The sequence below is a fragment of the Mustela putorius genome, unplaced genomic scaffold (assembly GCF_011764305.1).
Source record: "Mustela putorius furo isolate JIRA1106 unplaced genomic scaffold, ASM1176430v1.1 tig00000682_pilon_pilon_pilon, whole genome shotgun sequence".
In the NCBI taxonomy this organism is placed as follows: domain Eukaryota; kingdom Metazoa; phylum Chordata; class Mammalia; order Carnivora; family Mustelidae; genus Mustela; species Mustela putorius.
Window position 1 is genome coordinate 3,349,233 of NW_025421443.1, and position 17,220 is coordinate 3,366,452.

At 32.1% G+C, this 17,220-nt stretch overlaps 1 protein-coding gene across 1 annotated transcript in view; it reads left to right on the forward strand.

The window, feature by feature from the left end:
* Positions 1 to 465: 465 nt before the first annotated feature.
* ADAM29 (ADAM metallopeptidase domain 29) overlaps positions 466 to 17,220 on the forward strand; it is a 72,018-nt gene continuing 55,263 nt past the window's right edge. The window contains 2 exon segments of the mRNA XM_045083045.1: positions 466 to 509; positions 16,144 to 16,247. The gene's annotated coding sequence lies outside the window, so the exon portion shown is untranslated.

Here is a 17,220-nt window from a genome sequence, read left to right on the forward strand (position 1 = left end):
TCCCTACAAAATATTTCTTATAGACTCTTCTTAATTCCCCAATTTTATATACTCTGAACAGAAAAGTTATTAGATAAATAATTGTATTCTCTTAACTAAGAAACAATAGGGAAAAGAATAAAGTGCGCAATGAATGAAGTTTCTCCAAGGGGGAAGCAAGTGACCAATACCCTGCTATATCATAAAGTCTAATTTCTCTAAATATTAAAGGAAAAATCTTGCAAGTTTTTGATTGATATGCCCTTATGATGTCTGCCATATATCCTGACACGTTTATTAAACCTCTCCCTGGGAGTCAATGACTATCATGGGCCAGGGACCTTGAGCAGTCATCAAACACTTTCTATGTCCCAGTCCAACTGTTACCATCAGACCTTTAATTGAGCAACATTCTTTCCTCCTTTGTGACATCACATCCACTAAATAAATGGGGTGGTGTGGGGGATTTACTGTAAAACAGATGCTCTTCTGATGGCCTACTCGACATTTCTGAGGACTCTCAAAATCAGGTCATAGATAATTTAAACAATGATTTATCTGTATTCTTAGTAGACATTGAAGGTCTAAGAAGTAATCACACTTCTGGGCACAAATGGTGTTACTTTTCTAATATTATTTGGACTGAATCTATCAATTTCAGATTGAACCCTCCAAACGGCCACCAAGATTTGCATCATAGTCTGAAACCATAACCAAAAGGGTACCAAAATCAAAATGATAAAAATCTAATAGATAAATGAGTCACTAATCCCTGTGCTTTTCCTTATAATGATTTTATTCTTTAGGCTAAAAAAATCCAAAGAGCCAAGATATAGATTTGTTCAGAATCTCAGCACATAAATATAATAATCATTTCCTATTTATCTGTAGTACCAAATCCAAGTGTAACACAAAGCTGTGTATTTCACAGCTGTAAATCTGTTTACTGTTTTTTTTTACCCAAAGAGCCATTTCTTTGCTTCCTCCTGGGAAAATTTAAGTCCTCAATCAGAACTTCAAGAGTCTTATACTTTCCCATATTTTGTTTTTATCTCATATATTGGTCATCTTTTGTTGTACTCTAAAATACAATCAGACTCTGGAACTGATTCTATCTACTTAATGTTTTATCTCTAATAGGCTATACACTTTCTGAAGAGAAGTAAAAATTTTGTTAAAGATTATTTTTTGGAACATGATTTATTCCAAGGAAGGGTATGTTTCACTCCTGAAAAAATTGTAACACTTCAGAAATTTCCCAGGTTACTAACTAAGAGATCACAAAAATGATTCCTAAGGCTCACTAGAAGGTTATGGGTTCCAAATGTATTAATTTCCTATTGCTGCACAACAAACTAGCACAAACTTAGGTACTTAAAACAGCATACACCTATTATATCACCATGTCTGCGGGTCTGGAGTCCAGAAGAGGCTTAGATGGGCCCTTTGCTAAGGGCATTGAAAACTGAAATCAAGGCATTAGCCACATTGTAGTTCTGTTCCAGAGTTTGAGGTCCTTCTCCAGGCTTATTAGGTTATTGATAGAATTTAGTTCCTTGTGGTTATAGCATTAAGGTACTCAGCTTTTAAAAGCTGGGGCTATCCACTGGCAGCTTTAAATTCTACTTTTCAAAAGTTGGGAGATTATGCTGAGTGAAATAAGCCGAGTAAGTCGATTATCATATGGTTTCACTTACTTGAGAAGCTTAAGGAATAACATGGAAGGCATTAGGAAAAGGAAAGGGAAAGTGAAGTGGGGGAAGTCAGAGGGGAAGATGAACCATGAGAGACTGTGGACTGAGAAACAAACTGAGGGTTTTAGAGGGAAGTGGGTGGGGAATGGGTAAGCTTGATAGGTGGTATTAGGGAGGGCACGTATTGCTTGGAGTACTGGGTGTTATACACAAACAATGAATCTTGGAACACTACATCAAAAACTAATGGTGTATTGTATGGTGGCTAATATAACACAATAAAAATTAAAATAAAATTTAAAGAAATTAGTCTACAAAAAATAAACTTAAAAAAATAAATCCTACTTTTCTTCTCCCATAGAATGGAAACCCATGACTCTAAACACTGTTTCTTAAATGTCTAATAGATTTATTAAAAGACCCCTTAATAAGTTTATTACAACATTCCTAGAAATCTTGGTTTAATCATGTTGGTTTGTTGATTATATTTTAAGAATAAAATCAGAAAAACATCAGGCAGGATACATTGTAACAGATCTCAACTCACCCTAGAATATGACTCCTTCCTAGAGGGCAAAAGTATGTCCAGATAATTGAATTTGTTGTGGTCCCAAAAACTTCCTGTTTAAGTGAAAAGAAGGGATATATATATATATATATATATATATATATATATATATATATATATGAATGAAATCCTTTTGGGATAGTCTATTATTTCAGAAAACTTTATAAAATATAGAAATGCTTAACCTAAGAAGAAACCCTAATTTAGAATGGTTGGCAGATGGGCATTTAATAGCTCTAATGTTGGTTTTTATTTTAAAAAAGATTTTATTTATTTATTTGACAGAGATCACAAGTAGGCAGAGAGGCAGGCAGAGAGAGAGGAGGAAGCAGGCTCCCTGCTGAGCAGAGAGCCTGATGCGGAACTGGATCCCAGGACCCCAGGATCACGACCTGAGCCAACGGCAGAGGCTTTAACCCACTGAGCCACCCAGGTGCTCCTTTAATGGTTTTTAATAAGTTGGCTATTTTCAAGATAGAACAAGGAATTCAAAAATATATCAAAGCAAAAGGAAATGCCCTGGTTGATCAATATGTCAAACATTATACCTAAACAAAATACCACTTCTCACAAAAAAAACAAAACAAAAAAAACAAAACAAAACAAAACAAAAAAAACCACCATGTCTTTGCAGAAATTCAAGGAGAATATTATGAAATATTATACAATGCCATCCTTTTGTTCCAGAGTTAGAAAACGGCATTTATTACATGGCAATAATCCCTTTCACACTTAAAAGTGGCTGCCTGTGACCTCAAATGAAATCTTAAAAAGACTTTATATGTCATTACCTGCACATTTAGGACAAATTGGACAGTGTACTCAACATTAGTGAAGAAACAACTTCATTATCTTTTAATGATGGTGCCAAAAATGTATAATATTATTTGATAAAACTATGCAGAAATTTGGACCCAAACCAGATCATTGGGTGGTCCCTAATAACTGCTATTCAACTGGCAATACAAAGGCTTGCTGGCTATTATCCAAAACCTGGACTGGTATGTGCTTTCTTGTTAAGTGGATTTCTACATTAAGGTTAGTAGCTGGGGACATCTCTTGTTATCCATTTTGGCCCATCACTTTTAATTCTCAGAAGAAGAGTTAAGTGAATGCAAGAATGGGATAAACTAGGGCAGCTGGTTGACTAAATTGTTTAAGCATTGGACTCTTGGATTTGGCTTAGGTCATGATCTCAAGATCGTGAGAGCCCCTGGTCAGGCTCCTCATTTGGTGTACAGTCTGCTTGAGATTCTCTCTCTCTCTCTCAAATAAATAAACAAATCTTAATGAATGAGATAAACTAGACCTTAATCTTAGGACCTAAATCTTAACCATCCAAAGGGAATTGTGGATTTTTTTGCTCTCAGCTCAAGCCTCTTCATTTTTTAATAAAAAAGTCTGAAATAGGGTGGATTCTACATATCATAATTCAAAGACTATTCAGGGGGAACAAGACAATGTCAACAACTCTTGGCCAAAAATATCGCTTAATTGAACAGGAAGCAATTAATTCAGAATAGAGTCATTTTAGATATAATGTTCATTTTTTGAGGGTGAATGTATGTGGTTTTAAGAAAAGACTATTGTGCTTGCATTCCCTACAAGTTTCTCTGTAACTTTATATATTACTATTAATATTACCATTTACTGTATTTACTATTACTATTACTGGGGAACAAGGAATCATTTAATTGAATATTTTGGCTAAAACTCCCATATTGGTTCTGCAGACTCTGGATTAGAAAAAAAGGTGTTTAGTTGCATACTGATGATGACACAATTGTTTGCTCATAAGCAAGAAATTCAGCAATACCTTAGATCCTGCTCCAAGAATGTATTTGCCAAAGTGCTCTTGTAACCACTCAAGAGTAATAGTAGATCAGTATTTAAAGAACCATTGTTGAAAAAGCTAACATTTCCTGTGGTAGTGCCAATCATTTTGTGTGTTTAAACAAGTTTAACAGGGGACTGTTAGCCCTAGTAATGTGAGAGTCACTGCTTTACAAAGGATAACAATTTTTTTTTCCACAGAAGACAATCATTATTGCCCTTACACTCCAACAAAATCAACAACAACACAGTGTTTTATCATGTATTAAGTTAAAAGTGAGGAGGGCAATAGATAACTTTGTCAGCTTGGACAAGTCAGACATAAGCAATTACAAATAACACAGTAATCCATGTCTATATTCTTAGAGTCTAACAGTGAGCCTAAAAAGAAATGTTCTAAAAAGTGTAAACCATGCTGCTAGTTTTCACAAAAATAACTTCTGGGGTATACAGTATATATACTTAACATGGTCCTTTGGAAATAAAATAGAGTATCCAAAAGTGTTATTGACTTAAGCAAAGATGTTTTAATGGGCCATTAAATGAGAGGTATGGAACAGAGGTTCCATAATAAGAGCAGTATATAATTATGTATATATAGAATGCATATCTATAGATTGCTCTCAGAAAATAGATAAAAATATCCATACAGATTAATATGTAACATTCTCTTCAATTATAAAAAGACATTGAGACCTAAACTTTGTGTTTACATTACAGATACGTAGAGGAGAACATTCATTCTCACATTAAAATGAATGTTACTCCCAGGATATGAGAATAAAATAAAGATATGTATCACTGCATAATTGGTGAAATACAAATTCTATGTTTGAGTGTTACATATTCTAACTTATACTCCTTGTTAACTTAAGATCAATATTTAATCTTTGAAAGGTATGAGAACACACAAAATAAGTACTCTACAAATATAAATCTATGAGACAATAACTGAAAAGATACACACCCACCTGTTAATAGTTGTTACTTTTGGAAAGAAGCATGAGATTAAGGATGAAAAAGGAGTTTTCATTTCTTATTCTATAGAAGTCTGAATTGTTTAAAAATGAGCATGTATCCTTGAGTTACTTTTTTTTTTACTTTAAAGATAATTAAAATATAATTATGATTTAGATATCCAAATATATTTGCAGAGATACTTGATAATGTTTCAAGAAAATATTTAGTCATGTGCTTGGGTGGGTCAGTTGGTTAAGCAGCTGACTTTGGCTGGGGTCATGATCCTAGTGTTCTGGGATTGAGTTCTACAACCAGCTCTCTGCTGTGCAGAAAGCCTTCTTTTCCCTCTGCATCTGTCTCCGTCTCTCTCTCTCTCTCTCTCTCTCTGTCTTTCATGAATAAATAAATAAAATTTTTTAAAAAAGAAAAAATAGTTGTCAATTTTAAAAGATACATGTAAATTACATAAAAATCAAAGCAATCTCTGTCTTTCCACATATACATGTGAAATAAAATGCTTTTCCTTCATCTTCAAAAAGTATACAAAATAATTATATTATAAAAATTTTGTTTGATAACCAATTTAATAAATTGGTCTTAATATTTAGATAACTTCCAATAGTATAAGTGAATAAAATGCAGAAATTAAGTATTTTCTATGAATACAAACTTTATGCATGAGAGTGCTTTGGAAGGAAACATCTTTTTCACAATAGGGATGATTATAAAGTTTAAAGTATAGCATTGTTTAAAATGGAAATGTGAAGATGAAGGTCAAAATATGAGTAAAAAATGCATATTTGATAATGAGATCATTTCACACAGGATTTTTAGCACCCAGAAGCCACTTTAAAGAGAAATGATTAATAGTTCTTAAAATTCACTTTACATAGTGTTATAAGATAATACACTTAACTATAATATATCCTTTTCACATTTCATATAACAAAAGATAAAAATGTTAAGTAGTGCTTTTCCACGGAGTGCTAAAAGATACATACTGAATGACATCAGAAAGGAGAGTTATAGAAATTTCTATTTATATAATAATTACATGCATTTTCTTGCAGGAGTAGCTGTGATTTATTTATTTATTTATTTATTTATTTATTTATTAGCTGTAGTGCTTTTAATATTTATTTATTAGCAACTAATGTGGGCCATAGAACAACCAGGGCCATTCCTAAGTGTATCTTTGCCTCATTCACCAGTACCAACTCTCTTTATGCTCAGCACACACATTTTGTTATTGCCATACTCAAATATTTCCAATTTCTTATTCTTATGTTTTCAAATGTGGCAAAATTTCTTCATTTTTAAAAATTGGGGTATAATGGCATATAACTTTATGTTAGTTTCAGGTGTACTACATAATGATTTGTTATTACAAAAGAATAACCACAATAAATCTAGTTAACATCTGTTGCCATACATAGTTTTAAATGTGTGTGTGTGTGATGAGAATTTTTAAGATCTACTTTCTTAGCAACTTTCAAATATGTAGTACAGTATTATAAAGTATAGTGATCATGCTGTACATTACATCCTCATGACTTACTGATTTGTAACTGAAGGTTTGCATCTTTTGACCCACTTCATTTCACCCACCCTTCAACTATGGCAACTACCATTTGTTGTGTGTAACTATGAGCTTGGTTTTTGATTTTTAAACTTTTGTTCTTGCCATTTTTTTATATTCCATATACAAGTGAGATAATACAGTCTTTATTTCTGTCTGACTCATTTTACTCAGCGTAATGCTGTCAAGGTCTATCCATATTGTTGAAAATAATTTTATATATATATTTTTTTTCTTTATCCATTCATCCATTGATGGACACTTAGGTTTTTCCATACCTTGGTTATTGTAAATAATGCTACAATGAGCATAAAAGTGAACACATCTTTTTAAGTTAGTGTTTTGCTCTTTTTAGATAAAAACCCAGAAGTGGAATTGCTAGATCATAAGGAAATTCTATTTTCAATTTTTTTTTTTTAGGAAATTCACATTTTTTTCCTATAGTGGTTTCCCCAGTTTACATTTCTACCCACAGTGCCTACCGGTTCCCTTTTCTCCACGTCCTTGCCAATAACTTTTTATTTCTTGTAATTTTGATAATAGCCACTATAATAGGCATGAGGTAATATATCATTGTGAGTTTGATTTGCATTGCCCTCATAATTAGTGATGTTGAGCACCTCTTCATGTACCTGTTGGCCATGCATCCATATGTCTTCTTTGAAATATTTTTTGATCTGATTGTTTTTTGTGATTGAGTTATAGGAATTCTTTATATATTTTACATATTAACTCCTTATCAAATATATAATTTATACATAGATTTTTCCTATTTCACAGGTTTCCTTTTCATTTTATTGATGTTTTCTTTCTCTGTGCAGAACATTTTTAGTTTTATTTAGTCCCATTTATTTAGTTTTGCTTTTGTTGCCTTTACTTTTGGAGTTAGATCCAAAAAAAATCACAACCAATACTGATGTCAGTGCCAATGTTTTTCTCTGGGAGTTTTATGATTTTGAAACATACATCCAAATCATTAACCCATCTTGAATTAATTATTTGTGTATGTTTAAGATAGAGGTATAGTTTCATTCTTTTTCATGCGACTGCCCAGTTCTCCTGACATCATTTGTTGAAGAAACTGCCCCTTTCTCGTTGTATATTCTTGACTATTTTGTTATAAATTAATTGCCCATATATTCATGGATTTATTTCTCAATTCTGTTCTGTTCAATTGATACATGTGCCTATTTTGTTTAAGATTTTATTTATTTATCTGAGAGAGAGAGAGATAGAGATATGCAGGGCTCAATCCCAAGGCCCGGAAATGAACACATGAGCTGAAGGCAGATGCTGAACCAACTGAGCCACCCACAGACCCCTTTATGTGTCTATTTTTATGCCAGTTCCATTCTGTTTTGATTCTGTGGATTTGTGGTATAGTTTGAAATCAAGGAGTGTGATGCCTCTAGCTTTAGTCTTCTTTTTCAAGATTGTTTTGACTGTTTGGGGTCTTTTGTGGGCATACGGATTTTAATATGGTTTGTTCTATTTTTGTGAAAAATGCCATGGGAATTTTGATATGGATTGTATTAAATCTGTAGATTGCTTTGGGTAGTATGGACATTTTAATGACATTAGTACTTCCAATCCATGACAATGGCGTATCTTTCTATTCATTTGTCTTCAAATTCTTTTATCAAATGTCTTACAGTTTTCAATGTACAGGTCTTTCTCCTCCTTGGTTACATTTATTGCTAAGTATTTTAACTTTTTGATAAAATTGTGAAAGGAAGTATTTTCTTAATATGCCTTTCTGATAGTTATTAGTGTATAGAGACAACACATTTATGTATATGGATTTTGTGTTATGCAACAATACTGAATTTATTCATTATTTATAACAGTTTTTTGGTGGAGCCTTTAGAATTTTCTATATATAGTGCCATGTCATCTGCAAATAGTGACAGTTTTACTTTTTTCTCTCCAATTTGGTTACATTTATTTCCTTTTTTTAATTAATTGTGCTGGCTATGAATTCCAATACCATGTTAAATAAAAGTGGCAAAAATGGGCACTCTCATTCCTGATCTTAGAAAAAAAGCTTTCATCTTTCACTATTGAGTATAATATTAGATGATGGCTTGTGATATATAGACTTTATGCTTTGAGATACACTTGATATATAGTTTTTTAAGAGTTTTTATCATGAATAGATGTTGAGTTTTGTTAAGTGTTTTTTTCTGCATCTATTAAGAAAATCATAACTTTTATTCTTCATTTTATTAATATGGCATTCACGTTATTTCATTATTTATTGTTCTGCATCCCTGGAATAAAGTCCACTTAATCATTGTATATGATCCTTTTAATGTATTATAGAATTGGATTTGTTAATATTTTGTTGAACATTATTATATATGTATTCATCAGGGATATTGGCCTATAATTTTTTGTGTGTGCCATTCTTCTCTGATTATGGCCTCATAAGTGGGTTTGCAATTCTTTCCTCCTCCTCTTCTTCTTTTTCATTATTTTATTTTTTTCTTAAAGAGCTGAGAAGGATTAGTACTAATCTTTCTGTAAATGTTTGGTAGAATTTACTGGTATAAATTGGTAGTAAAGTCATCTAGTCCTGGTCCTTTGTTTCTAGGGAGGTTTTTGATTACTGCTTCAATCTCCTTACTAATAACTGGTATGTTCAGATTTTATGTTTCTTCGTGACTCAGTCTTGGTAGATTGTATGTTTCTAAAAATTTATGTTTTTCTTCCAGGTACTCATATATGTTGACAAATAGTTATTATATTGTTTCTTATAATCCTCTGCATTGCTGTGGTATCACTTATAGAGGCAACTCTCTGATTCTTGAGTTTATTTATTTAAATCTCCTCTCTCTTTCCTGGTGAGTCTAGCTCTTTAAACTCTCTGACTCTGTCAGTATTGTTTATACACTTAAAAAAAAACAGCTTTTAGTTGGATTATTTGCTTCTGGGGTGTTAAATTGTACAAATTCTTTACATATTTTGGATATTAACCTTTATCAGATATGTCATTTACAGACATCTTTTCTCATTCATTCAGTAGGTTGCCTTTTAATTTTGCTGCTTCCTTCATTGTGCAGAAGTTTTTTATTTTGATGTAGTCCCAATAGTTTATTTTTGCTTTTATTTCCCTTGCCTCAGGGGACATATCTAGAAAAAATGTTGCTATGGCCAATGTCAGAGAAATTACTGCCTGTGCTCTTTTCTAGGATTTTTATGGTTCCAGACCTCACATTTATATCTTTAATCCATTTTGAATTTATTTCTGTGGATGATGTAAGAAAGTGGTTCAGTTTCATTCTCTTGTATGTAGCTGCTCAGTTTTCTCAGTGCCATTTTGAAGAGACTGTCTTTTGGATATGTCAAAGATTAACTGAGTACATAATTGTGGGTTTATTTCTGGATTTTCTATTTTATTGATATACTTGTTTGTGTACCAGTACCATATAGTTTTGATTACTATAGCTTCATAATATGACTTAAAGTCTGGAATTGTGATACCTCCAGTTTTGCCTTTCTTTTTCAAAATCACTTGGCTATTTGAGCTCTTTGTGGTTCCACGTACATTTTAAGATTTTTGTTGTTGTTGTTGTTGTTCTAGTTCTGTGAAAAATGCTCTTGGTATTTTGATAAGGATTGCATTAAATCTATAGATTGCTTTGGTAGTATAGATATTTTAACAATGTTTGTTCTCTCTATGCATGAGCATGGGATGTCTTTTCATTTCTTTGTATCATCTTCAATTTCTTAAAACCTGTGCAGAAGAAATGATCAGACATTTCTTCAGTAAAGACATCCTGTTGGCCAACAGACATATAAAAAGATGCTCAGCATCACTCATTATCATGGAAATGTAAATTAAAACTATAATGAACCATAAAACTCACATCTGTCAGAATGGCTAAAATCAAAAACATGAAAAACAACAAGTGTTGGCAAGAGTGTGGAGAAAAATAAATTCTCTTACACTGTTGGTGGGAATTTAAACTGGTGCAGCCACTGTGGAAAACAGTATATAAGTTCCTCAAAAATTTAAGAATAGAGTTACCCTATGATTCAGCAATTGCACTAATTTACCTTAAAATACAGAACCACTGATTCAAGGGATAATGCCTTCCTGTTTATTCAAACATTATTTACGATAGCAAAATTATGGATGCAACCCAAGTGTTCTATAGATAAATGGATAAATAAGATATTGTATATATACATAATGAACTATTATTCAACCATAAAAAAGAATGAAACCTTGCCCTTTGCGATGACATGGTTGGAGATAGACGGCATAATGCTAAGCAAAACAAATGAAGGAAAGACAAATGCCATATAATTTCACTCATATGTGAAATTTAAGAAACAAACAAACAAAAATAGGCAAAGGGAAAAAGAAAGAGACATAGAGAGACAAACTATGAAACAGAAGTATATCTCCTAGCTATAGAGATCAAACTGATGATTACCAGAGAGGAGGTGGGTGGGGGTAATGTATAATAGGCAATGGGGATTAAGGAGTACACTTGTCATGGTGAGCACAGAGTAATATATGGAGTTGCTAAATCACTATATTGTACACCTGAAATTAATCTAACACTGTATGTTATCTACACTGGAATTTAAATAAAAATTTTAGAAAACCAATTTTTAGTTTAATTAATCTCATCTATTGTATTTTTAGTCTCTATTTTATATATTTATGCTCTAATCTTTTTTAATCCCTTCCTTCTACTAACTTTTAACTTCATTTGTTCTTTTCCTAGTTCCTTTAGATGTAAAGTTAAATTGTTAATTTGTGACTTTTTTTCTTGTTTCTTGATGTAGGCATTTACCACTATGAACATACCTTTTAGAACTGATTTTGATGCATTTTATAAGTTTTGGTGTGTTTTCATTTTCATTTATCTCAAGGTATTTTTCTATTTCTCTTTTGATTTGATTTTTAGGTATTTTTGGATTTTAAAGCTTTCTTTTAACTGATTTCTAGTATCATTCCCTTATGGTCAGAAATGGTACTTAATATAATTTCAGTATTCTTAAATTTATTATTAAGACTTGTTCTTTGACCTAACCTATGATGTATCCTGGAGAATGTTACATGTCTACTTGAGAAGAATGTGCATTTAGTTGCTTTTGGATGGAATGCTCTATAAATATCTGTTAAGTCCATCTGGTCCAACATGTTATTAAGGGTAATGTTTCCTTATTGCATATCTGTCTGGAAGATCTTTCCATTGATATAAGTGGAGTATTAAAGTTCCATTCTACCATTGTATTGCTATCTTTTTCCTTTTTTAGTCCTGTTAATATTCACATATTTAGATGCTTATATGTTGAAGGAAAGCGTAAATATTTACAAATGTTATGACCTTTTGTTGGATTGACTGCTGTATGAGTATGTAATGTCCTTCTTCATCTCTTTGTACAGATTATTTTTTAAAGTTCATTTTATCTAACTATAGCTTTGTCAGATTTTTTTGTTGTTGTTTCATTTGGATAGAATATATTTTTCCATCCCTTCATTTTCAGTCCATGTGTTTCCTTACAACTGAAGTAAGTTTTCTGTAGGATATCTATCTATATCTATATAATCTATGTATCTATATCTACCTGTCTATAGATATGCTTGCTTTTTTCTTCCAGCCATTCATCTGCTCTTTGTCTTTTTATTGGAGAATTTAGTCCATATACATTAAAGTAATTGTTGCCTTTTAGTTCATTGTTTTTTGGCTATATTGTAGTTCTTCATTTCTTCTTCTTCTCTTGTTCTCTTCCTTTGTGTTTTAATGGCCATAGTGGTATGCTTACAGTTTACCTTTTGTGTAACTACTATAGGTTTTGCTTCATCACTATCATGAGGATTATATATAACATTTATTATAGTCCATTTAAAATTGATTAATTTAAGTTTGAATGAATTCTAAAGCTCTACATTTTTACTCTCTCTAACATTTTTTGGTTTTCGGCATCATGTTTTATACTTTCTATCTTGTGTATCCCTTAATTAACCATTGTAGTTATAGTTATTTGTACTAGTTTAGTCTTTTAACCTCAATACTAGCTTTTTAAGTGATTAATTTTTACCTTACTATATATTTACCTTTATCAGTGAGATTTATAATTTCAAATGTTTTCCTGTTACTAGTTAACACCTTTTATTTTTTAGCCTAAAGAATTTTATTTAACATCAATGGTGATGAACTCTTTTAACTTTGTCTGAAAAGTTCTTTATCTTCCCTTCAATTCTAAATGATAGCTTTTCCAGGTAGAATATCTTGGCTGGAAGTTTTTTCCTCTCAGTACTTTCGATATATTGTGCTACTCCTTCTGACCTGTAAAATTTCTGCTGAAGTAAGCCTTACAGGGTTTCCCGTGCACATAAAAAGGTGTTTTTCCCCAACTGGTTTAAGATTATCTCCCTGTCTTTAACTTTTGACATTTTAAATAAAATATGTCTTGGTGTATATCTCTTTGGGTTCATCTTATTTGGGGTAATTTGGGCTTTCTTGGTGGATGTCTGTTTCCTTCTCCAGCTTAGGGAATTTTTCAGCCATTATTTCTTCAAATAAGGTTTTTCCCCTTTTTCTTTCTTTTCTTTGGACACCCCTATAATGCAAATAATCTAACTTCACTTTTTTTCTCTTCTTTTCTTTTCTTTCTTTCTTTCTTTTTTTTTTCTTTCTTTATTTTGCTTTTCTTTCTCTTTCTATTTCTTCTGTGATTGGATGAATTTCACTGAAATGGCTCTGGGTTCATGGATCCTTTCTTCTGTTTCATCCAGTGTGTTGTTGAACCCCTCTAGTTTTTCAACTCAGTTTTTCAACTCAGTTATTGTATTCTTCAGATCTGTGACTCTATTTGATACTTTAAAAAAAATATTTTAGAGGCACCTAGATAGCTCAGTTGGTTAATATCCAACCCTTGGTTTTAACTCAGGGTTCTGAGATCAAGACTCCATGCTTAACATGGAGTCTACTTAAGATTCTCTCTCTCCCTCTGACCCTCCCTCTATTCAGGTGTCCTCTCTTTCTTTCAAATAAATAAATGAATCTTTAAAAAATTATTCTTTGGGGATTCAAGTTGGCTTAGAACTTGTAGAGTTTTGGGGATCCTGGATGGCTCAATTGGAAGAACATCTGACTCTTGTTTTTGGCTCAGGTTGTGATCTCCAGGTTGGGAGACTGAGCCCTATATTAGGCTCTTCACTCAGTGGAGAGTCTTCTTCCCTCCCCCTCTGCCTCTCCCACCCTCCTATGAAATAAATAAATCTTAAACAAACAAAAAAAAAGAAGTTGTAGAGCTTTGTTATTTTTTGTTAAGTGCTTTAAGCACTCTTTCTCCTTATAAAAGTGGTGAATTTAAGTCAGCATGAAGTAGGCATTTAGGACATTATTTTCTGGCATTAAAGAGAAAATTCTGAATTTTAGAAATGAAGTGTTTTACTAATTGGAGAGAACAAGTTAGCCCATAAATATCCTGATATATTTTCATAGTAGCCTTAGTTAGAAGGAATAAAAATTAGTTGATGTGATAGAAATAAAGAAGTATTCACAGGTATCAGAGATACATGTATAAACTTTTCTCTGAATAGTCATATATTATAAACCTGCACTGACTAAATAATCACCTTCTATCTTGAAAGCTACAGAAAGCACAACTCTTATGAAGATCATTATCAGAATAGACAAAATTCAAACATAAATATAGACATGTGCATTAATAAAAACATAATTTACAATAATGAAAAATTAAGAAAATTAGAATAATACTAAGTATACAACAATGGGAAATTGGAAGTTATGACACCCTCATACAATGGACTATTAGGAAGCCATGAACGTATTTGTTTCCCAAGAGTATTTAATGCTGTAGGACATGCTTATGTTGTATGGAAAAAGTAAAAAGAAATGGAAAAATTAAAAAAAAAAACTATTTTGCCACATGTCATGAAATATTGTTTCAAGAAGGGCTATTAATAAGTCCAAAAACTATTAAAAGAATTATTTGTGATAAACCAAACTTTCGTTTGGTTCTAAGACCCTTTCACAAAGACTACTTTTTTTTTTTTTTAAGATTTTATTTATTTATTTGACAGAGAGAAATCACAAGTAGATGGAGAGGCAGGCAGAGAGAGAGAGAGGGAAGCAGGCTCCCTGCCGAGCAGAGAGCCCGATGCGGGCCTCGATCCCAGGACCTTGAGATCATGACCTGAGCCAACCCACTGAGCCACCCAGGCGCCCACAAAGACTACTTTTGATAGACTGTTTCGACAAACTTGTTCTAAAGGACATTTGAACACAAGTGGGAATTTAAATATGCACTAGATATTAGATGGTGTTAAAAACAATAATTGATTTTGTTAGATTTAATGCTATTTTGACTATGTAGGAAAATACTTTTTTTAAGATTTTTATTTATTTACCTGACAGAGAGGGTTTTTTTTGTTTGTTTTGTTTTTAGGAAAATACTTCTTTAGAGAATATTATCCAAGATGGAAAGAAGTTGAAAGGAATATCTGTGTTTTTCCAGTAAAGATGTTGTGCTATGGGGGCACCTAGGTTGCTCAGTCATTAAAGCCTCCCACACTTGATTTCAGCTCAGGTCAGATCTTGGGGTTATGAGATTGCGCCCCCCTATGGGGTTCCCTGCTCAGTGAGGTCTTTTTGAGAACCTTTCCTCTGATCCTTCCCCATGACTTATGCTCTTTTTCTCAAATAAGTAAAATAAATCTTAAAAATAAAAAAGGAAATCTCTGTGTTTTTCAAATAATGAAAAATGCATACATAAAGGCAGTAGATAAGAAAAAAACAATAAAGGTATGAGACTGAAAATAATAGATAAAAGGTACTAATGAGGAAGAAAGGTAAAAGATTAGGTAAAGGTAGTAGATAGTTTCTATAGAGTAAGAAGAGGAATAGTCTTTGAAAGCAGATCATCTGTATCTGATCTTCTGAAATGTAGAGCAGAGGATTTTGAGGTGCAGTATACAAAATATTATTTGTTTCACACCACTGTGATATGTGTATATGTGGCTAATGCTCTGAGCAAAAGCACAGAAATTGTGAAATTACTCTTTCTCTTAAATGTTATTTTTGTAAAACTCATTTCTTTTTTTTTTAAGATTTATTTATTTATTTGACAGAGAGAGAAATAGAGAGAGAGAACAAGTAGGCAGAGAGGCAGGCAGAGAGAGAGAGAGAAGCAGGCTCCCCACTGAGCAGAGAGCCCAATGCAGGGCTCGAGCCCAGGACCCTGAGATCATGACCTGAGCTGAAGGCAGTGGCTTAATCCACTGAGCCATCCTGGCGCCCCTATAAAACTAATTTCTATGGAAATAAATTACATAATAGTATTTCTTTCACAAAACCTTCACATGTATCTGCCAGCCTGGTAAGGTATATATTTTCCTTTATACACAGCATATATTCCTATTCTCTTTTTGTATATGCTGGATTTGGGAGAAAAAATATCACATAATGGTTACCTCAAAACATTCAATTGTTTACATACTATACATATCTCATTTCATACCAAATGTTATTTGTTTCTCATAGAGTGGGGAAATCTTCCTCATCTCTCCTCCCATTCTTCTCTATGACATCCATTTGAACTGTCTTGATAAACTTTCAAGAAAAGAAGTTATCAACATAACCATGAGGTAACATTTTATTAAATATCTTCCAAATTTTTCTTCCCCACTTTTGTTTTTCTAGTCCTCCAACTAATTACCAATATAAATCATGGGAGTTACTTAGAAAGTGCTGTGCTTTACATCCATTGTTTATATCTAGGTTTCAGCCAATTTTATTTTCCAACTTAGTACAATTTTGGTAGAATCTAATCTACTCTCAGGTCAACCAATATATTTTTTCCCATATCTTATAAAACTACTATTAATGTAAGATCTGTTTTTAATAGCGACACACTTTCTCTATGTAAGTTTTAGAACATGAAATCATTTATATACTTCAGATAAAAATGAAGTTTATTATATAATTTAATGCAATATTGTAAATGTCTTTTCTATATATTGAAAATCATACTCTCAGTTGGAATTTTTTTTTTTTTTGGTTTTGTTAGTCACATTCTAAAGTTCTCAAGCATTCTGTATTTAAAGAAATAAAATGATAAAGCACATTGGTCATTTCTACAAACTAAAAATCTATACCGTGATTTATTTCTTATAGGGCAAATTTTAATCAAATTATACAGAAAAACAATGTGAAAATTTCAATATTGTATTTTCCTGCTGATATGTTGAATATATCAAAATACTGACAACTATAGTAGTGTTCAAATAAGCTGATGAATGGAGAGGTTTTTGAAAATATAATTGAAGAAATATGTTTCTCTGTTACAACATTTATGTAGAGTCTATGATCTAAACTGAAATGGTGAATGATGAAATTAAAACATCTAAAGGAAAAAATTTCTTTTATAACAACAAATTTATATATTTTAAAATTAGTTGATTGTTTATATTCCTCCCTCAAACTCTTACCAAGGATAATAATTTTTTTCTTAAAATATATGTATTGGATGGAACTAGAGGGTATCATGCTTAGCGAAATAAGTCAATCAGAGAAAGACAACTATCATATGATCTCCCTGATGTGAGGAAGTGGAAATGC